Source organism: Aquarana catesbeiana, linkage group LG11 (genome assembly GCF_042186555.1).
Source record: "Aquarana catesbeiana isolate 2022-GZ linkage group LG11, ASM4218655v1, whole genome shotgun sequence".
In the NCBI taxonomy this organism is placed as follows: Eukaryota; Metazoa; Chordata; class Amphibia; order Anura; family Ranidae; genus Aquarana; species Aquarana catesbeiana.
This window is the reverse complement of record NC_133334.1, coordinates 207,061,870-207,085,200: the sequence shown is the minus strand read 5'-3', so window position 1 is coordinate 207,085,200 and position 23,331 is coordinate 207,061,870. Positions and strand designations below refer to the sequence as shown.

The 23,331-nt window shown below is 46.3% G+C and overlaps 1 long non-coding RNA gene across 1 annotated transcript in view; it reads left to right on the top strand.

Annotated features, from left to right (window-relative positions):
• Nucleotides 1-6,145: 6,145 nt before the first annotated feature.
• The window catches only part of LOC141112393 (uncharacterized), a 49,105-nt gene continuing 31,919 nt past the window's right edge, over nucleotides 6,146-23,331 (top strand). Inside the window, exons 1-2 of the long non-coding RNA XR_012236594.1 lie at nucleotides 6,146-6,303; nucleotides 13,337-13,437. This is a non-coding gene — a long non-coding RNA (uncharacterized lncRNA). The remainder of the gene's footprint in view (nucleotides 6,304-13,336; nucleotides 13,438-23,331) is intronic.

Sequence of the window (23,331 nt, the reverse complement as noted above, 5' to 3'; positions counted from 1 at the left end):
CTGCCTGTATACACGGAACGTCTACACCTGCGGGTCATTTGCAACACAGGCTGTACACCTTACAGCTGTAAGGTAAGCGGCTTGCAAACACGGAGGTGTCCTCACTGAAGATCCCCCCTCCCTTCACGATTGGACTTGTTTTGTGTTTCTCATCACGTGTTTTTGCTTTTTGGACTGGATGATAGAACTAATATTCATGTTTGTCCTAGGGATTTGTCACTTGTAGTTCACCAGGATCTGGCACGTTTTTGCTAGAGGTGATAATAACTGTAAGCGCTTATACAGAAGATGCATACAATCCTGGGGGTATATAAAATTTAGCCAGGCATACAGTCCATGGCCATAGTAGTGGCAGTCCAGGGGTTAATAAAGTCTCTAATCATTCAGGATGTAAAGGGCTGGCTAGTGGGATGGTTGATCCTAAGGGCGGCTGCTGTCCTCAGAGAGCTGGCTCTGTAGTATTGCAAGAGGGGGTGGAGAAAAGGAAGCGCCACCTGAGTGCAGTATTAATGTAAGATTTTAATGACATAAAAAGTAAACACTTACAGGAAAAACAAATTAAAAGGCTCATCTGTGAGTAGGCAGTGTTATCTTCCTCGATTTCCAGTCCGGAACAGGTACCAGCGTTGTAGGGCTGCAGATGGAGACTTGCAGCTTGTATCTCTTCCTGTGGCCGTCAGGGAGAAGCTGGGACCGGCGTGGAACGCACAGGGGAGGTGCGTGACGTCACAGGTCATTCAGAAAACTTCCGGATACACTCCAGGGGGAGGGGCAACATCGAGGGAGGGTTCTGAAGGCTACGCGCTCGGAGCTGCTGCTCCTTCAATAGGCCTGAGGGGGAGTGTGTCAGTGATGTGCTATTTATAAGCCGGCGCTGTGGGACCACAAGGCTCAGCGTCGGCTAACAGCACATCACTGATGAAGGCTGTGAGAGGCTGTTGTTAATACAATCGCACTGAAATACTTAAAAGCACATAGGAGCTGGACATGAATACAAAGTATATATGTTAAAACTATAAAAAATACAGTATTTTCAATACTGTATAAATATCTATAAAAACACCTATATAGAAAAAATTGATATAAAGATTGAAAAAACTATAGAAAATATATATGTAAATAAATGAAGTAAAATTAAAATTAAAATGAAAAATAAAAATAATAATAATAATAAGATAAAATAAAAATAATAATAATAAAATTGATGATAAGTATCATAAAAGGGTGGGAGGAAGGTGTTTACAAAATGTTATTTATGTATATGTGTATATCTATGTACACTATCAAAGGATGGTGTTGAAAAAGGGTGTATGATGGGGGGGAAAAGAAAAAAAGGGGGGTATATATATATACACATGTACACACGTACACGCACACGCATATATATACACACGTATATGTATGAGGGGGGGCGGATGAAAGGAGGGGGGGGGGCTGGGTTAAGTTATGGGGGGGGTTTTTTGGTTATGGATAACAGACTGAAAAGAAGGGGGAGGGGGGTGGGAGGGGAGAGAAAGGGGGGGGGGCGGAGGGGGAAGACAGGGGAGGGCAGGGATAGGGCGGAAGGGGAGGGGGGGCGGCCGAAGGACACCTAGGAAACAGGGGGTAAGGGTAGTCCTTTGGGGGGGGGGAAGGGAAAGGGGGGGAAGGGAAAAAAAAAAGGAGGGGGGGGTGACTTATAGTAGTGTGTGTACTTCAATTTCCTCGTTCAACCCACCAAGATCCCTATTCCAAAATTATGCACCCTTTTCAAAAAACTTGAAGACCTTATCTCCACCGCTAACCAGCAGTGGTGGGATAAGTTTTTTCTGCAATTATATATTTCACATAAAATCTCCCCCAGAGGGCTTCGAGTCCTAAAACAGTGTGCCTTCCTCGATTCAGATTTACACACAGAATGGGCACACATATCCGAATTCTGCACAGCAAAATGGATGGGTATTATTACCCAACAGAGAGATAGAAAATACACAGCTCTCAAAGACAAAATTGTCAGCCTTTGTCGTACTATTTGTGACACCATTCCCCACTTACCGCACACTTGGTTTAGTATGCTTAAAAGGAACACAATCAGAAATGAAGACCAGATCATTACTAATAAACTCGGTAAATTCAGAAGAGATCTATTCGATTACAACACCAATCAAATATTTAGTTGGAAGATGAAAAAGTACCCCAACCATAACCCAGGTTCTGGTCTTCGCCCACTCATGTCCATCCAGACCCACGGGAGCCTTTCTACATCCCAAATGGCACCCAAACATATACCGCCACCTCCATCCCAGTACAGATCTAGGCCAGTGTCCTACCACACCCCACACTTCCCAACTGGACCCAAGCCACTTACTCCCAAACCCAAACGCCTCAGGAGTAGACAGAACAAAGTCTCTGCTGGTCCCGTTCAGGCATCGATACTCCCTACCAATCATGACAATCCAACACAGCAACCCACCTCTGCCCAAGGTATAGATCACACCGATGTCTCTCCACACATCCCTATACCACTACCCCACTCGGAAGCAAACCCTCATAACTCTCATGATAACTCACAAAGTAATACCCATGATCGCCTTAATACAACCAGTGATCCACAACCAATAGCTTGGATAGAGAATCTTCCTCTCACACAGTTGCTTAAACCCAGATCTCCGATCGATATAGCCACCAACCTAGAAAATGATTTTTTAGTACCTACCCCCCCACTGCTCCTCACCAAAAGAAAATATGTAGAAGAGGACGGAGGGGGGGACGGGGAAGGAAGGTTAGAAAAGATGCGGAAACTGTAAAAATTTACAATCTCTCCCACACTTCCCTAACCGCATATGATACATCCCTCCTCAGTAAAGGTCTCACCTTTGCCCCCACAATGCAACCAAACAGCTTCACTTTATTCAAAGACCTCAATAAGTTTATCAGAGATCTCACAGTTCAGAGGCACTTCAATATTCAATCATCCAAACAGGCCTCCACTTCTGATACCATTCATCCCACTCCCACTACAGATTGTGATTCATGTGACGAATCGGATAGACCCGTACTTGCCCTACTGGAGGAGTTATATGCGGAGAACTTCAATGCTGACCTTGAATGGCTTACTCAACATGGTTCCACCTCACCCCCAGTTAGACATACTTCACTACGTCCCAAGTCCATCTTTAATCCAACATCGAATAAGGGCCCGTACGTACAGTCCTTTTACCAAGTAGTCTATACAGACTTCGTCAAAATGTGCAATAACATCTCCAAACATACTTATATCAAATCCAACCTTTCCCCATTGGAACGTAAGGCCCTGGTACAGCTGACTCACAACAAATCCATCGTCATCAAACCAGCGGACAAAGGGGGAAGTATAGTGATTCAAGATAGAGAAGATTATATTCTCGAATCACAGAGACTACTCTCGGACATAAGCACCTACGCCAGACTCCCCAGTGACCCTACATCCCAGTTCTCACTTGAAGCCGCCACACTGGTCAACAAAGCCCTTACCGATAAAATTATCTCCAAATCAGAAGCTGCATTTTTTAAAAGAAACTTCTACAAAGTCCCATACTTTTATCACCTGCCCAAAATCCATAAGGATCTGACCCACCCTCCTGGTCGTCCTATAGTAGCTGCCATGGACAGTGTCACCAGTGGATTTTCTATATACATCGATCAATTTCTTCAACCCCTAGCACAGAATCTCCCCTCTTACATACGGGACGGACCTCATCTACTTGATATGCTCAAACCCTATACATGGAACAAAAACTACTGGTGGCTCTCTCTTGATGTGTCATCACTCTATACATCTATACCCCATGATGTAGGGGTTAGAGCTGTAGAACATTTCCTGGCAAACGACCCCCTCACCAATCCCCGGCAAGCTAATTTTATACTTGAAGCCCTAGTTTTCTGCCTCCAACATAACTATTTTGAGTCGGAAGGGACACACTACCTTCAGATCAATGGTACAGCTATGGGGGCAAACTTTGCCCCAAGCTATGCGAATCTCACTATGGGATACTGGGAACATAGGTACCTCGCAGCTGACCACCCCTTCGCCGCACACGTAATATACTATGGTCGATATATCGATGACATAGTGATTATCTGGGACGGTACCCTTGAAGATATTCTTACGTTTGTCCAGTACTGCAACACCAACACCTTGGGCCTATCTTTCACCTACGTGGCTGACCCTGACACTCTGGCATTCTTAGACCTTGAACTCTGCCATGATGAGGAAACCATATATGCCAAGAATTTCATCAAACCTACTGCAGGCAATTCCTTCATTCACTACACCAGTTGCCATCACCCCAGATGGGTGAATAACATCCCCCGTAGCCAGTTTTGTCGCCTTCGGAGGAATTGCACCAGAGACTCTGACTACGAAATCCATGGTCAAATCTTGTCTAAAAAATTCCAAGATAAAGGATATCCTATCCCACTCATAGATGCAGCCTTCAACAATTACCGCAAACCTCCTACCAGTCGTCACAACTCCTCACCTGCTGTCAAGCAACCAACCCGCTTCATCACACAATATCATGATAAACACAAGAAAATGGAGAAAATATTAGAGTCCTATTGGTCTATCCTCTTGGAAGATCCTCACCTGAAAACTACAGTTGGTATCAAACCCAAAGTAACTTACAGAAGATCAAAGAACATCAAAAGCAAAATTGCCCCTAGTAGAATCAAGTCCCTCCAACCCATTCCTCCACAACCTGTTCTTATACCCCTTACAGGGATGTATCAATGTAAGAAACCCCTCTGCCTCACTTGCCAATTCGTACACCATGGCCAGAAAACCTTCAACGTAAAAGGAAAATGCTACACCCTAAAAGAATTTTACAATTGCTCTACAGACTTCGTCATATACTGCCTTACCTGTCCCTGTGGGTTGTTTTATGTCGGTCGGACCATAAGGACACTTAGAGCACGGTTTGGCGAACATCGGCGCTTTATTGAAAAAGGCAGAGACCACCATAGCGTCCCCAAACATTTCCTTACACATCATGACCGTTCCACGGCCGGCCTCAGTGTATGGGTCATCGAATCCATTCCCGCCACATATCCTTCAGCTGAACGCTTCAAACGTCTGTGCCAACAAGAGACCTACTGGATTTATTTTTTGGGTACCCTTACACCTGGTGGGTTGAACGAGGAAATTGAAGTACACACACTACTATAAGTCACCCCCCCCCCTCTTTTTTTTCCCCCCCCCCCCTTTCCCTTTCCCCCCCCCCAAAGGACCACCCTTACCCCCTGTTTCCTAGGTGTCCTTCGGCCGCCCCCCCTCCCCTTCCGCCCTATCCCTGCCCTCCCCTGTCTTCCCCCTCCGCCCCCCCCTTTCTCTCCCCTCCCACCCCCCTCCCCCTTCTTTTCAGTCTGTTATCCATAACCAAAAAACCCCCCCCATAACTTAACCCAGCCCCCCCCCTTTCATCCGCCCCCCCTCATACATATACGTGTGTATATATATGCGTGTGCGTGTACGTGTGTACATGTGTATATATATACCCCCCTTTTTTTCTTTCCCCCCCATCATACACCCTTTTTCAACACCATCCTTTGATAGTGTACATAGATATACACATATACATAAATAACATTTTGTAAACACCTTCCTCCCACCCTTTTATGATACTTATCATCAATTTTATTATTATTATTTTTATTTTATCTTATTATTATTATTTTTATTTTTCATTTTAATTTTAATTTTACTTCATTTATTTACATATATATTTTCTATAGTTTTTTCAATCTTTATATCAATTTTTTCTATATAGGTGTTTTTATAGATATTTATACAGTATTGAAAATACTGTATTTTTTATAGTTTTAACATATATACTTTGTATTCATGTCCAGCTCCTATGTGCTTTTAAGTATTTCAGTGCGATTGTATTAACAACAGCCTCTCACAGCCTTCATCAGTGATGTGCTGTTAGCCGACGCTGAGCCTTGTTGTCCCACAGCGCCGGCTTATAAATAGCACATCACTGACACACTCCCCCTCAGGCCTATTGAAGGAGCAGCAGCTCCGAGTGCGTAGCCTTCAGAACCCTCCCTCGATGTTGCCCCTCCCCCTGGAGTGTATCCGGAAGTTTTCTGAATGACCTGTGACGTCACGCACCTCCCCTGTGCATTCCACGCCAGTCCCAGCTTCTCCCTGACGGCCACAGGAAGAGATACAAGCTGCAAGTCTCCATCTGCAGCCCTACAAAGCTGGTACCTGTTCCGGACTGGAAATCGAGGAAGATAACACTGCCTACTCACAGATGAGCCTTTTAATTTGTTTTTCCTGTAAGTGTTTACTTTTTATGTCATTAAAATCTTACATTAATACTGCACTCAGGTGGCGCTTCCTTTTCTCCAACCCCACGTTTTTGCTAATGGGGCACTAGCCCACATATATTTTTCTTGCATTATATATATATATTTTTTATTTTTTTGCATTGTGTCATTATTCACCCTATTTGTGTTGGTATATGCATTTTTGTTTTGCTATATTCAAGCAGTCACTGTTTCACGATTACCTTTATACATTAGGCTTTGTCTGCCCGCAACATGTCATGTTGATCAGCTACGTTGCACTGCACTGCATCCCCACCATGTTCTTTTAGCATGTAGGATCTATTCATGCATTGGCCCGTTTCTGCTTTTTTAGTTCACTTTGCCACTTTAGTCATCTTTGTAGCTTCCCTCCCCCCCCCCCCCTTCATCACAGCGCAACTACCATCTTCCCCCACTTAAGTTCAAACAGGTGCCATTAATACAGGTAATGAGTGGAGGACAGAGGAGCCTCTTAAAGAAGAAGATACAGGTCTGTGAGAGCCAGAAATCTTGCTTGTTTGTAGGTGACCAAATACTTATTTTCCACCATAATTTGCAAATAAATTCTTTCAGAAATCAGACAAAAATCAGACAATGTGATTGTCTGGATTTGTTTCCACATTTTGCCTCTCATAGTTGAGGTATACCTATGATGACAATTACAAGCCTCTCTCATCTTTTTAAGTGGGAGAACTTGCACAATTGGTGGCTGACTAAATACTTTTTTGCCCCACTATATATATATATATATATACATAAAGTATCTCACAAAAGTGAGTACACCCCTCACATTTAAAAAAATATTTTATTATATTTTTTCATGTGACAACGTTGAAGAAATGACACTTTGCTACAATGTAAAGTATTGAGTGTACAGCTTGTATAATAGTGTAAATTTGCTGTCCCCTCAAAATAACTCAACACACAGCCATTAATATCTAAACTGCTGGCAACAAAAGTGAGTACACCCCTAAGTGAACATGTCCAAATTGGGCCCAAAGTGTCAATATTTTGTGTGGCCACCATTATTTTCCAACACTGCCTTAACCCTCTTGGGCATGGAGTTCACCAGAGCTTCACAGGTTGCCACTGGAGTCTTCCTCTCCTCCATGATGACTTCACGGAGCTGGTGGATGTTAGAGACCTTGAGCTCCTCCACCTTCTGTTTGAGGATGCCCCACAGATGCTCAAGAGGGTTTAGGTCTGGAGACATGCTTGGCCAGTCCATCACCTTTACCCTCAGCTTCTTTAGCAAGGCAGTGGTCATCTTGGAGGTGTGTTTGGGGTCATTATCATGTTGGAATACTGCCCTGCGGCCCAGTCTCCGAGGGGAGGGGATCATGCGCGGCTTCAGTATGTCACAGTACATGTTGGCATTCATGGTTCCCTCAATGAACTGTAGCTCCCCAGTGCCGGCAGCACTCATGCAGCCCCAGACCATGACACTCCCATCAACATGCTTGACTGTAGGCAAGACACACTTGTCTTTGTACTCCTCACCTGGTTGCCGCCACACACGCTTGACACTATCTGAACCAAATAAGTTTATCTTGGTCTCATCAGACCACAGGACATGGTTCCAGTAATCCATGTCCTTAGTCTGCTTGTCTTCAGCAAACATTTTACAGGCTTTTTTGTGCATCATTTTTAGAAGAGGCTTCCTTCTGGGATGACAGCCATGCAGACCAATTTGATGCAGTGCGTATGGTCTGAGCAGTGGCGGAATTATCAGGGTCGCACCAGTCGCATTTGCGACTGGGCCCTCGAGTTCTGCCACTGTGGGGGGCCCTCCGCCGCCCAGGAGATAGTCATTCACCTGGAGTCCCGGTCATCCCGCCCATCCTCTCCTGCTGCTCCGCCCATCCTCCCCGCCCATCCTCTGCTCCCTCACTCACGGGGACAGTCCCCGCCGCTTCGCACATCCTCTCCGCCCGCACAGTCCCCGCCCATTGTCTCTATCCCCGCCCGCTCCGCCCATCTTCTCCGCCCGCACAGTTCCCGCCCATCGTCTCTATCCCCGCCCGCTCCACCCATCTTCTCCATCCCCGCCCGCTCCGCCCATCTTCTCCGGCTCCGCCTTCACTTAAGTCCCCGCCCATCTTCTCTGTCACACCTGCACTCACAGGCACAGTCCCCACCCGCTCTGCCCATCTTCTATGGCCCCGCCTCCACTCACAGGCCCCGCCGATCCTCTCTGCTCGCCCAAGCAAGACGGAGCAAGGAGGGGGACCAAGTGATCTGCAAGTGAGTGGCACCCATCCTTTAATATCAACACTGCCACTGATCCCCCCCACACCACTGCTGCCACTGATCCCACCCACACCAACACTACTGCCACTGATACCCCCCACACCAGCACTACTGCCACTGATACCCCCCACACCAACACTACTGCCACTGATACCCCCCCACACCAACACTACTGCCACTGATACCCCCCACACCAACACTACTGCCACTGATACCCCCCACACACCAACACTACTGCCACTGATACCCTCCACACACCAACACGACTGACACTGATACCCCCCACACCAACACTACTGCCACTGATACCCCCCCACACCAACACTACTGCCACTGATACCCCCCACACCAACACTACTGCCACTGATACCCCCCACACCAACACTACTGCCACTGATACCCCCCACACACCAACACTACTGCCACTGATACCCCCCATACACCAACACTACTGCCACTGATACCCCCCATACACCAACACTACTGCCACTGATACCCCCACACACCAACACTACTGCCACTGATACCCCCACACACCAACACTACTGCCACTGATACCCCCCCCCCACACCAACACTACTGCCACTGATACCCCCCCACACCAACACTACTGCCACTGATACCCCCCCACACCACCACTACTGCCACTGATACCCCCCAAGTGATCTGCAAGTGAGTGGCACCCATCCTTTAATATCAACACTGCCACTGATCCCCTCCACACCACTACTGCCACTGATACCCCCCACACCAGCACTACTGCCACTGTTACCCCCCACACCAACACTACTGCCACTGATACCCCCCACACACCAACACTACTGCCACTGATACCCCCCAAACACACAAACACTACTGATACCCCCACACACCAACACTTCTGCCACTGATACCCCCCACACCAACACTACTGCCACTGATACCCCCCCACACCAACACTACTGCCACTGATACCCCCCACACCACCACTACTGCCACTGATACCCCACACACCACCACTACTGCCACTCATCCCATCCCCCTCCAACCATCACCCTTGCCACTGATCCCACCCCCCACCACCTCTGCCACTCATCGCATTCAACCCTCTCACCACTGATCTCACCCCCCCAACCACAACCCTTGCCACTGATCCCATCCACCCTCATCGCTGCCATTCATCCCATCCCTCACCACCACTGCTACTACTGATCCCATCCCCACCCAACCACCACCACTGCTACTGATCCCATCCACCCCACCATTGCCACTCATCCCATCTCTCTCTCCCCACTGCCACTCATCCCATCCCCCGCCACTGACCCTATCCCTCCCCAACCACCACTGCTGCCACTCATCCCAGGGGCGTAACTACAGGGGTAACAATTGCAATAGCGCACATGTTGCCCCTGAACACCTAGATGGGGGGAGCATTTAGAGGAAAAAATCCCCTCAATTTTTCTCCTGCAGCCACTAAAAGTCTGCTTCTCTCCCTCTGATAGGCATTAAGTGGCTACAGGAGGAAAATGGGGGGGATTTGTTCCCCCTCCTATCCAGGTCCTGCTGCCCCCGCGATCAGTGGGAAGGGCCCTGGCTGGAGGTCAGGGGGGCCCTCCATGGTTTCTTGCACCAGGGCCCTGAAGGTTCTAGTTACGCCACTGGGTCTGAGCACTGACAGGCTGACCCCTCACCCCTTCAACCTCTGCAGCAATGCTGGTAGCACTAATACGTCTATTTCCCAAAGACAACCTCTGAATATGACGCTGAGCACGTGCACTCAACTTCTTTGGACGACCACGGTGAGGCCTGTTCTGAGTGGAGCCGGTCCTGTTAAACCGCTGTATGGTCTTATCCACCATTCTACAGCTCAGTTTCAGGGTCTTGGCAATCTTCTTATAGCCTAGGCCATCTTTATGTAGAGCAACAATTCTTTTTTTTCAGATCCTCAGAGAGTTCTTTGCCATGAGGTGCCATGTTGAATTTCCAGTGACCAGTATGAGAGAGTGAGAGCGATAACCCCAAATTTAACACACCTGCTCCCCATGCACACCTGAGACCTTTCTCTCTGTCCACGCCAACAACACACTACACGGGGCCGACGTGCAGGCAGCCTTATATAGTGTGGGGCGTGGACTTAGTCCCCCTGAGCCATAATTGGCCAAAGGCATCCTGCCTTTGGCCAATTGTGGCTCTCTTAGCTGAGGGCGCTGGGATTGGCCAAAGCATGAAGGTCATGGTGCATGCTTTGGCCAATCATCATACAGCAATGCACTGTGATCGCGCAGTGCATTATGGGGCGTTATGCTTGAATTTGCGGTGAACGCCCCATAATGTTCATTTTTCGACACCCGATGTTCAACCCGAACATAAAGCTCATCTCTAGTGAGCAAGCACCTGCACTTCATCAGAGCAGAGAGTGCTATCCACCTTAAATAGGCTGAAATGGACTCAGGAGGGGTACTCAAACTAGCTCATTAGTCACACATGATGGATACAAGGAGAGCCTCAGTGGGAGGCTAATGCAGAGAATGAGCCATGGCTGATAGCAATGTTATGGAAATGAATGTAAACACAGAGCTGTCAAAAAGCTCAGCAGCTCAGTGACAACTGGCAGTGACTGTTGTTAGACACAAGCAAGTTTTCTCCTGCTTCCAGACACTGACATAACACATGGGACAGAAAGCGGCACAAGGAGAAAAAATAACAATTAAAATGTATTTTATATTTTAAAAATATTTATTATAAAACATAGATAAAATCTTACAGATCTTACTAGATATATATATGAAGAATAGGTACATAATAAGGACATTATAGAAATTGAATCTCTGAGTAAAAATACATAGACATGGCCACTAGATGGCACTGCATTTAGTAATATTGTAGCAATGTGAAAAGCTGTTGTTGAAAAGTACATTACAAAGTAACCATACAAACAAGCAATTGTGTTACTAAGAAATAAGAAAAGAAACAAAGTATAGAATGTCCAGAGTCTCCAGATACTTAACCACTTCAGCCCCGGAAGGTTTTACCCCCTTAATGACCAGGCAATTTTTTCCATTATGGCACTGCGTTACTTTAGCTGACAATTGTGCAGTCATGCGACACTGTATCCAAAATTGATGTCCTTTTTTTCCCCACAAATAGAGCTTTCTTTTGGTGGTATTTGATCACCTCTGCGGTCTTTATTTTTTGCGCTATAAACAAAAAAAGACTGTCAGTTTTTTAAAAAAAAACTGTATTTTTTATTTTCTGCTATAATACATGCCCAATACATTTTTTTTTTTTTAAATCTAACTTCATCAAATTTAGGCCAATTTGTATTCTGCTACATATTTTTGGTAAAAAAAAACCCAATAAGCATATATTGATTGGTTTGCGCAAAAGTTATAGCGTTTACAAAATAGGGGATAGATTTATGGCAATTGTATTATTTATTTATTTAGTCAGTAATGGTGGCAATTTATGGCAATTTTATTATTTATTTATTAGTAATGGTGGCGATCAGTGATTTTTAGCGGGACTGCGACATTGCGATGGACAGATCGGACACCTAACTGACATTTCTGACACTTTTTTGGGAACCAATGACCTTATTACAGTGATCAGTGCTAAAAATATGCACTGACATTGTACTAATGACACTGGCAGGGAAGAGGTTGACATCAGGGGCGCGCAGCTGAGTCACCTTGCCACCTAAACGTGCACCGTTTAGAAGATATTTACATTAGTAGCCACTGGTGACATCACTGGAGCATGCGCACCGAGCTCTGAATGGATGTTGCCATCCATTCAGAGCTCTGTGCCACGGGTCGGGTCTCCCGTGCTCATGCGCGGGAGTGACATCACCACGACTCGACCATTCCAAAGACCGGAGCCCGCAAGCTCAGAAGGAAGACTGGAAGATGGAAGCCCTGTCAGCAATGACAGTGTGCTGCTGGAGGACTTTATATTAAGGTAAGTCTGTCATAATGTGTTAGTATGTGATGCATACTAGCACATTTTGACATTATCCTTCAGGGGACATTTTTTTTCCCGCAGTTTACTATCACTTTTTTTTAAAAATATATTTTATTGAGTATTTCACATAACAAAGTAAAATAACGAACGTCGTGTATCATACAAGGTTAAAGGCTGAAGAAACCGGGGCCACAGGCCCTTAATTGCCACAAATTAAGCAGCTGTTGGCATATTGTCACAAGTACAAAAGTTCCAAAAAGATTTGTTTTGACACTGGATTTAACACTGGATTGGGGGGGGGGGGGGGGGGGGCATGCCGGTAGGAAATCAATGAAATAGATAAAGAGTATCAAGTACCACTTCTCCCTCCCATCCAGTTTGGGTCCCAACTTCAAAAGATTTTGAGTGGATAAACTTGGATGGATAAAAGAAAATAAGGAATGGGAAGTAAAGGAAGATAGCAGCAGAAGAGACAAAAAAGAAAGGAGAAATGATACCTTGGAGTCGTGGCCTCCCAACTTCCTCGGGTGGGCAGGAGTCCAAGGAATTGTTAGTAATATAACTTGGTGTTTAGATCCCCTATTGGTGGCACACGAATTTGTTTATTGTGAAGGGTTTACTGAATGGGTCATAAATCCACTAGATGTAAACATGAATGAATGAGTCTGTAGTGAGAATTCCTCAGATGCCGTTAGACTCTTGTCAATGAATGAGCGCCATCTAGAGTCCAAGCGTTTGTTACACCGGTTATTTTGCAATATGGTGTCTAGTTTTTCTCTAAATAGTAATGTTTTAAGGTCTTTTTTTATTTCAGAGATGGTAGGCGGTGCTGATGAGATCCAATGCTTAAAGATGATTCTACGAACAACTAGAAGACTGATGAGTATCCACTGGTAGTCATCCTGGATCTTCAAGGTATGGCGACCCCTTGAGGCAGGCCCGTCTTTAACATTGATTGGACCCTGGGCAAGCATTTCATTGGGCCCCCCTCCATGGGCTGACTGACCCCCCCACCATGAAATTTCGCTCTCCACCTGCTCTGAGACATACAATAAATAGCCTACTAAACTCAAAATCTGCTTACTGCAGCAGATAAGGCAGCAATGGCAATTGGTTGCCAAAGGTTACAGCATATCATTACCACTCACTGGTTGCCAGCGATTACAGCACACATTAAGACTCACTGATTAGTCGCTAAAGGTTACAGTACATCATTACTACTTACCCATTGGTTGCTAGAGGTTACTGCTAATTATTACTGCTCGCTGATTGGTTGTTTGGGGTTACTTCACATCTTTACTGCAAACTGGTTGCTAGAAGTTACTGCACATTATTACTGCTCACTGATTGGTTGCTAGAGATTACTGCACATCATGCTAACTGATCGATTTTGTAGCATAATCTATCTAGCAACCAAACACAACAGTCCCCTTTCCAGAGTAAAAGTGTTCTCTTGCAGCAGAATTTAATATGTGGCAGAAAAGATGGGGTTAATGAAGGCAACCAGGAGTACATTCAAAACAGTACTGTCAATATGCATAGCAAGCAGAGATCGGTGATAATTTAGTGGCTAAAGCAGTAAAGGTTCAATACAGCAGGGCATTCAGATTGTTAATCACACAACATACCAGCTGTCTGTTCATACGAGCTGACCGACCAGCAAGCAGAGGGGCAGAGAAGGGCAATGAAAAGCCAAGAACATGTTCTCATTCAGATGTAACTCCTGCCGCCCAACGGCTTTCTGCTCATCCATGCCACTGCCTCCTCATAGTGATCCTCCCTCACTCCTCTGGCCCCTGTCACTGCTCGTCAGTGTGTCTCTCCATCCAGCCAGCTCTGCTGTCAGGCATAGGCACCTCAGCTTACTGATTACCTGCAGCTGCTTATGTGACAGGGATGGATTGTTAGGATTTTGGGCCCCACAGCATTGACAGGGCCCTGGGCAGGTGCCCCTTTTGCCCTGCCATAAAGACGGCCCTGTCTTGAGGGATTCCACATCTTTGGATATCCAAACAGGAGAAGCAAGGGATCCTTAGATAGTTGGCAGTTGGTTACTCCAAAGATGAATGATAAGACCCGATTCCCAGTAATCTGAGATGGATGAACATTAGACATGTGCACACTGAAATATTTTGTTTCAGAATTTCGTTTTCGTCCGAAAAATACATTTATTTAGTTACTCCCGAAATTCGTTTTTATTTATTTCGTTTTACGTTAAAAAGTGCATTAGTCCGAAAATCCAAATTAAGGTCGAATCTGTCATTGAATGCTTATGGTGTCTATCGAATGTTCAAAGAAGATTCGACGGAGCAGCTAAACTGTACGACGCCGTATAGTTTACCTGCTCCGTCGAATCTCCTTAGAACTTTCAACAGACACCATAAGCCAAAGTACGTGTGTACTTAGTTCTAGCTATTTTACTGCTCCTCCTCTTTGGTTACAATCAGCCAATACCATTCATCATCATCATTATTTTTATTTATCTTTTCTCCCCTACGTGGAATCTTTTCTCCCCTACGTGGAATCTTTTCTCCCCTACGTCGAATCTTTTCTCTCTACGTCGAATCTTTTCTCTCTATGTAGAATAATCTTGGACTAATAGAGTTAAGGTTAGGCACATTCAACCACAGGTTTGATGGACACAGATTGTTATTGTCATCATCATATCGAATCTTCTATCTATATTGAACTGTTATAGCAACGAATAAGAAAATAAAGCATTTGTTTATGTCGGATCTTTCGTTTTTCGGATTCTGCATTTTAACAAACGATAACGAAAATACCTGAAATTCGGACAAAAATGCATTCGGAAGAAAACTAATGCACATGTCTAATGAACATGTCCAGAGACGGTAAAATAAAGATGGTCTCGGGGCTGAGCACCAAGGAGAGGTGGCATCATTTAGTGAAGAATGTTTGGTGGAGAAAGGGATATAGGCTTTGTGAATCAGTTTGAACTGTGATTCTCTCCAGGATTCATTTGTTACCAGTTTTTACCACTGTAAACCTCTAACATGAAAAAATGAACAAATCATATCCTTCTATAGTGTGTACTTATTAGTGTTGTTAAGAGACAAAGTGGCCTCAGTCCCTGAAGTATAGACAAAGTCTCTGTGTCCTTCTATTTTCTTTTCTGCAAGAGATGAACGAGTGGTTCCATTCTGCATAGGGTTTCTCCTGTGAGTAAAAAGAGGTTTGTGGAACATACTGTAGTACGGACACTAAGAGGGGACTAGGAGATAGGGATGCAAATCTCTTGGAACATCTTTACAATAGCTGCCTGTATACCCTAATGGCTAAGTGCATGGCTTCCTCTTGATCTTGGATTTAGGAGCCTTATGGAATCCATTAACCCCAGCCACAACTGACTACTCAAAGCTGGGTCGTTTCACCCAGAGTTAGGTATCTAATGGTGGAATTCAGTGCAGAAATGAGGCCAAGGGCAGTAAAAAAAATGCATCAATAGAGTAGTGAGCTGGATGATCTGAAGATGCACAATCCCCTAGTAGCAGGGAAATAATAATATAAAACTGTTGGGTCCAATGTGCCAGAAGATTGAGGCTTGAGCTGAAAGGTCAGTTTGCCCTTATGTCTGAAATTTGAAAACAGACAGCTGTTCCCCAAAAAATGATCAAGCAGGTAGACCTTAGGTGCTGGAGGAGGAGGGACTTTTGCTTGCTGACCAGGATACAAGAATAAATCCTGGACTTGGTGTGTCAGTTTGAACAACTGTTCAGCAAACATACCAGCAGGCAGTATACCTTTATGAGGTTGTGATAATGTAATGCTTGTCCTAGTACCAGAGTTCAGAAGCTATAACTGCGAAGTGTAGTTTCACCAATAGCTGTTCCTGTTCCCCTAAGGCAAGCTGGCCTACCAGTACTTGGCTGTCACCAGGGCTTAACATAGAATGCTATAGTTTCTGGCCAGGTGGCACAAGGGACTGAGGGAGTGCGAAAGAAACATACATACTAGGGATGAGCTTTGCGTTCGAGTCGAATCCACGTTCGACTCGAACATCGTCTGTTCGATCGTTCGCCGAATTACGAACGATATGGGCCATTCGCGCCAAATTCGTGTGGTGCGTCACGGCCCATAATTCACTGCGGCATCGCAGTGCATTGCATGGCTGATGATTGGCCAAGCATGCACTATGACCTGCATGCTTGGCCAATCACAGTGCCATCAGTAGAGAGAGCTGTAATTGGCCAAAGCCACCCAATTATGGCTCAGGGGGTTTGGAACACGCCCCACACTATATAAGGCCGCCTACACGGCGGCCCTGTGTAGTGTGTTCCGGCGTGCTTAGAGAGAGAGAGAGAGACAGTGTCATTTCATTTGAGTTAGATAGATTAGGCAGGACAGTCAGTGAGTTAGCTGCACTTACAGTGTATTGTGTATATATATATATGCATCCCAGGTGTTGTGTGTGTATGTATGTATATATATATATATATATATATATATATATATATATATATACACTGTATTCAGTTTAGCTAGATCTGTTCCTGTTATCTTCCTACTGACAGGCAGGCTTGTGTTGTTACAGTATTTACAGCTACTTGAAGAAAATTGCTGGTGTTCTTTTGATCCTATTAGTACCACAGTCAGGCAGCTAGACTATTTACAGTTAGTGTAGTGCGTCCTCCTCACAGTGTTCAGCTAAAGCTACAAGATAGTTTAGTGTGACCTCTGCACAGTGTTCAGCTAAAGCTACAAGTTAGGGTAGTGCGTCCTCCTCATAGTATTCAGCTAAAGCTACAAGTTAGTGTAGTGCGACCTTTGCACAGTGTTCAGCTAAAACTACAAGTTAGTGTAGTGCGTCCTCCTCACAGTGTTCAGCTAAAGCTACAAGTTAGTTTAGTGTGACCTCTGCACAGTGTTCAGCTAAAGCTACAAGTTAGTGTAGTGCGTCCTCCTCACAGTGTTCAGCTAAAGCTACAAGTTAGTTTAGTGTGACCTCTGCACAGATTTCAGCTAAAGCTACAAGTTAGGGTAGTGCGTCCTCCTCATAGTATTCAGCTAAAGCTACAAGTTAGTGTAGTGCGACCTCTGCACGGTGTTCAGCTAAAACTACAAGTTAGTGTAGTGCGTCCTCCTCACAGTGTTCAGCTAAAGCTACAAGTTAGTTTAGTGTGACCTCTGCACAGTGTTCAGCTAAAGCTACAAGTTAGGGTAGTGCGTCCTCCTCACAGTGTTCAGCTAAAGCTACAAGTTAGTGTAGTGCGACCTCTGCACAGTGTTCAGCTAAAGCTACAAGTTAGTGTAGTGCGTCCTCCTCATAGTGTTCAGCTAAAACTACAAGTTAGTGTAGTGCGACCTCTGCACAGTGTTCAGCTAAAGCTACAAGTTAGTGTAGTGCGTCCTCCTCAGTGTTCAGCTAAAGCTACAAGTTAGTTTTTTTTTAGCTCTGCACAATGTTCAGCTAAAGCTACCTGTAGAAGGTTGGTGGTGTTTTCCTGATCCTATCACTACCGCAGGCAGCTAAATAAGCTACAAGTTAGTTTTTTGCGAGCTCTGCACAGTGTTCACCTAAAGCTACCTGTAGAAGGTTGGTGGTGTTTTCCTGATCCTATCACTACCGCAGGCAGCTAAATAAGCTACAAGTTATTTTTTTGCAAGCTCTGCACAGTGTTCAGCTAAAGCTACCTGTAGAAGGTTGGTGGTGTTTTCCTGATCCTATCACTACAGCAGGCAGCTAAATAAGCTACAAGTTAGTTTTTTGCGAGCTCTGCACAGTGTTCAGCTAAAGCTACAAGTTAGTGTAGTGTGACTTCTGCACAGTGTTCAACTAAAGCTACAAGTTAGTGTAGTGCATCCTCCTCACAGTGTTCAGCTAAAACTACAAGTTAGTGTAGTGCGACCTCTGCACAGTGTTCAGCTAAAGCTACAAATTAGTGTAGTGCGTCCCCTGAACAGTGTTCAGCTAAAGCTACAAGTTAGTGTTGTGCGTCCTCCTCACAGTGTTCATCTAAAATTACAATTTAGTGTAGTGCGACCTCTGCACAGTGTTCAGTTAAAGCTACAAGTTAGTGTAGTGCGTCCTCTGAACAGTGTTCAGCTAAAGCTACAAGTTAGTGTAGTGCGTCCTCCTCACAGTGTTCAGCTAAAACAACAAGTTAGTTTTTTGTGAGCTCTGCACAGTGTTCAGCTAAAGCTACCTGTAGAAGGTTAAAATATATAATGTATCAGCGCTCAGATCATGAGTATAAAGGGATAATGTGCAAATATATGAACACGCATATGTGTGTGTAATCAATCAATGAGGATAAAAATCAATCAATAAAAATAAACAAGTGGAGAACAATGTCCAGTAAAAATAGTCCAATGCTATATAAAAAAATGAAGAAAAGTCTATAGTTTATAATTCATCGATGTTGTAAAAGGATGTAGGTGTCAAGGGGATTTCTGTACATCCAATACCCAGGGCAGCTTCCTGTTGAGCGAAGTCAGCTCTCCATAACAGACATGAAAAATCAAAGAGAAAGCGCCTCTTAAATATCAAAGTTTATTATAGTATAGAAATCACATCAAAGCACTTACATATGAGCTGGTGAATGTAAACTTCCATGAAGAACTAATCCCAATATCGTCAAACCATCCAGGTGTATGGATAAAAGCCGAGGGGATGGCCGTGGACCTCCGCTCGGAGACGCCGGCTGTTGTGCGGTAAGCAGAAGAGACACTTCCGCGTTCCAACAGGGTCATGTGGTTGGTGACGTCAATCAGGTAGTTCTGTTAGCTGGGATCCACTACGCGTTTCTGAGCATGTGCGAAGCTCACAACGGGCATGCGTGCTCCTTTCTCAAGTGTACATTGATCAGGAGACAAGGAAGCTAAATAGCTCTGTGTGAGGGACAAGAGATAGCTAAGGCCAATCAGAGGGATGATACACGCCCCATCCCTCTGATTGCCCTTAGCTATCTCTTGTCCCTCACACAGAGCTATTTAGCTTCCTTGTCTCCTGATCAATGTACACTTGAGAAAGGAGCGCGCATGCCCGTTGTGAGCTTCGCGCATGCTCAGAAACGCGTAGTGGATCCCAGCTAACAGAACTACCTGATTGACGTCACCAACCACATGACCCTGTTGGAACGCGGAAGTGTCTCTTCTGCTTACCGCACAACAGCCGGCGTCTCCGAGCGGAGGTCCGCGGCCATCCCCTCGGCTTTTATCCATACACCTGGATGGTTTGACGATATTGGGATTAGTTCTTCTTGGAAGTTTACATTCACCAGCTCATATGTAAGTGCTTTGATGTGATTTCTATACTATAATAAATTTTGATACTTAAGAGGTGCTTTCTCTTTGATTTTTCATACCTGTAGAAGGTTGGTGGTGTTTTCCTGATCCTATAACTACCGCGGGCAGCTAAATAAGCTACAAGTTATTTTTTTGCGAGCTCTGCACAGTGTTCAGCTAAAGCTACCTGTAGAAGGTTGGTGGTGTTCTCATACTACAGGCAGGTAGTTGATTTTGCTAGCTGCAGTATCAGTGTATATATATATATATATATATATATATATATCCCGCTACAATCCATTAGTAAAGGCCAACAAGGAGAGGCAGACAGTCACAAGCCAATAAAAGAGGGCAAGCAGGCTCTGTGTCTAGAGGCAACAGTGCTGGTCGTGGAGATGGTGCATCCTCATCAGCACGTGGCCGTGGGACACGCTTGGCCTTTTTTTCGGCAGCTGGCCGTGTTGAGCCGCAACATGCGGAAGACTTGGTCGAGTGGATGACCAAGCTGTCCTCATCCTCCTCATCCTCCTCATCCTCTCTCACCCATGCTCAGGGTACTTTGTCTGGCAAAGCAGCTGCCAACGTGGCCTCTTCCCTCGGCTCAATGGCATCAGTGACTCCTTCCCTAGCCCCACCATGTCCTCCTGAGGAGTCCCTCGAACTGTTTGACCACAGTGTTGGGTACATGCTCCAGGAGGATGCCCAGCGTTTAGAAGGCTCTGATGATGATACTGAGCTAGATGAAGGCAGTAACGTGAGCATGGACAGAGGGGGTGCCCAAGAAGGACAGCAATCTGGCAGTCATGCTCCCCCTGCTGCAGCATACCAGGTTTGCTCCAGTGATGAGGAGGGAGGGGATGATGATGTCTCTGACTCAACGTGGGTGCCTGATAAGAGAGAGGAGGAGAGGAGGCACATCACCAACGAGGCAGGATGCCCTCCAAGGGCCAGCCTAAGGGCAGCACACTGAGTGCATCACACCCCAAAGCTCCGCATGTGCAGGGCGCTGCTGTCTCTGCCCGTTATTCCAAAAGTTCTTTGGTGTGGGCCTTTTTTGAGACGAGTGCATCAGATCGCACTGCTGCTATTTGCAACATATGTCTTAAGCGTATCTCACGTGGCCAAAACATCTCCCGCTTGGGCACCACATGCTTGACCAGACATATGTTGACCTGCCATGCAGTTCGTTGGCAAGCATATCTAAAAGACCCACACCAAAGAACAAAGAGGACCTCTCCTTGCTCCTCATCAGCTGAGATCTCCAACCCCACTATACCTTCAGTCCTCTCTGAGATGTGCACTGAGAGGAATGAAGGTGTAGAATTAGGTGTGTCACAGCCAAGTACTTGTGGGCAATCTGCTTTCGGTACACTGACGTCAAATTGTACCAGGCAAATTTCCCTGCCCCAGCTGCTGCACCACGAAAGAAGTTCGCTCCCAGCTATCCACATGCCTAGCGGTTGAATGCTAGCTTGGCAAAATTGCTAGCACTTCAACTGCTGCCTTTTCAGTTGGTAGACTCTGCCCCCTTCCGTGAGTTTGTTGAATGTGCGGTTCCTCAATAGCAGGTACCCAAACACCACTTTTTCTCACGGAAGGCGATTCCGGCTCTCTACCGGCATGTGGAAGGCAATGTCCATGCCTCGCTGGACAGGGCGGTCAGCGGTAAGGTGCATATTACCGCTGACTCATGGTCCAGCAGGCATGGACAGGGACGTTACCTAAGTTTCACCGCACATTGGGTGACTCTGCTGGCAGCTGGGAAGGATGCAGGACAAGGTGCAGTAGTGTTGGAGGTTGTTCCGCCACCACACCTCCAAAATGCCACTACTAATGATTGTGACACACCTCTCTCCTCCACCCCCTTCTTCTTCCTCCATGGCCTCTTCTTGTGCTTTGTCCTCGGAACCAGCGATGCTCCGTAGCCATTCAAGGGGCTACGCAAGTATGCAGGCCAAAAGATGCCATGCGGTGCTTGAGCTGGTGTGCTTGGGGGACAGGAGCCACACTGGGGCAGAGGTTCTGTCAGCTCTGCAGGGGCAGGTTCAGAGGTGGTTGACACCACGCCAACTTAAGGAAGGAATGGTGGTTTGCGACAATGGCACCAACCTCCTCTCTGCCCTCCGACAGGGACAACTGTCCCATGTGCCCTGTTTGGCTCACGTCCTTAACTTGGTGGTGCAGCGGTTCTTGGGCAGGTACCCGGGCTTACAGGATGTCCTGAGGCAGGCCAGGAAAGTCTGTGTGCATTTTCGCTGGTCATATAATGCCAGTGCTCGGCTGGCAGACCTCCAAAAGGAGTTTAACCTGCCCAAGAACCGCCTAATCTGTGACATGCCCACCAGGTGGAACTCAACGTTGGCCATGCTGCAGTGGCTGCACACGCAGCAGAGGGCCATCAATGAGTATCTGTGCGACTATGGCACCAGGACAGGGTCAGGGGAGCTTGGTTTTTTTCCCCACGCCAGTGGGCCATGATCAGGGATGCATGCACTGTCCTGTCACCATTTGAGGAGGCCACGAGGATGGTAAGCAGTGACAGTGCATGCATCAGTGACACTGTCCCCCTTGTCCACCTGTTGGAGCACACTCTGCGTGGAATAATGGACAGGGCACTTGAGGCAAACAGAGGCAGGAAGAGGAGGACTTCCTTAGCTCTCAAGGCCCCCTTTATCCAGACAGTGTTCCTGCATGCCCGCCGATCACACAGGAAGAGGACGAGGAGAAGGATTGTGTCAGTATGGAGGTGGAGCCTGGCACTCAGCATCAGCAGTAGTCTTTAAGGGATCAGTCCCAAGAAACACATGGACTTGTACGTGGCTGGGAGGAGGTGGCTGCGGACCTTGTCATCCTTAGTGACCCAGAGGACTCCGGACCGAATGCCTCAGCAAACCTACGCTGCATGGCCTCCCTGATCCTGCAAAGCCTGTGGAAGGATCCTCGTATTCGTGGTATCAAGGAGAAGGACCAATATTGGCTGGCAACCCTCCTTGATCCACGTTACAAGGGTAAGGTTGCGGACCTTATCTTGCCATCGCAGAGGGAGCAGAGGATGAAACATCTTCGGGAGGCCTTGCAGAAAGGTCTGTGAAACGCGTTCCCAGAGACTGGGAGGTTACAAACTCCTGTTTCTGGACAACGTGTTGCTGAAGCTTCGGTCAGTCAAAGAAGGAGCAGTGGAGAAGGTGGCCGTCTGACCGATGCGTTCAGACAATTTTTTAGTCCGCAGCCCCAAGGTATGATCGGTTCCAGCAACCATCGCCAGCGTCAGTTTTACATGGTGCAGGAATACCTAGGGGCAAGATCTTGGACTTGGACACCTTTCCCACCGAAAATCCTCTGGGTTACTGGGTCTTAAGGATGGATCACTGGCCAGAGCTTGCACAGTATGCAATTGAGCTACTGGCCTGTCCTGCATCCAGCGTTCTTTCCGAACGCACATTCAGTGCTGCTGGAGGCTTTGTAACCGATCACAGGGTGCGTCTGTCCACCGACTCGGTCGATCGACTGACCTTCTTAAAAATGAATCAGTCTTGGATCACCACCAGCTACCAAGCACCTGAC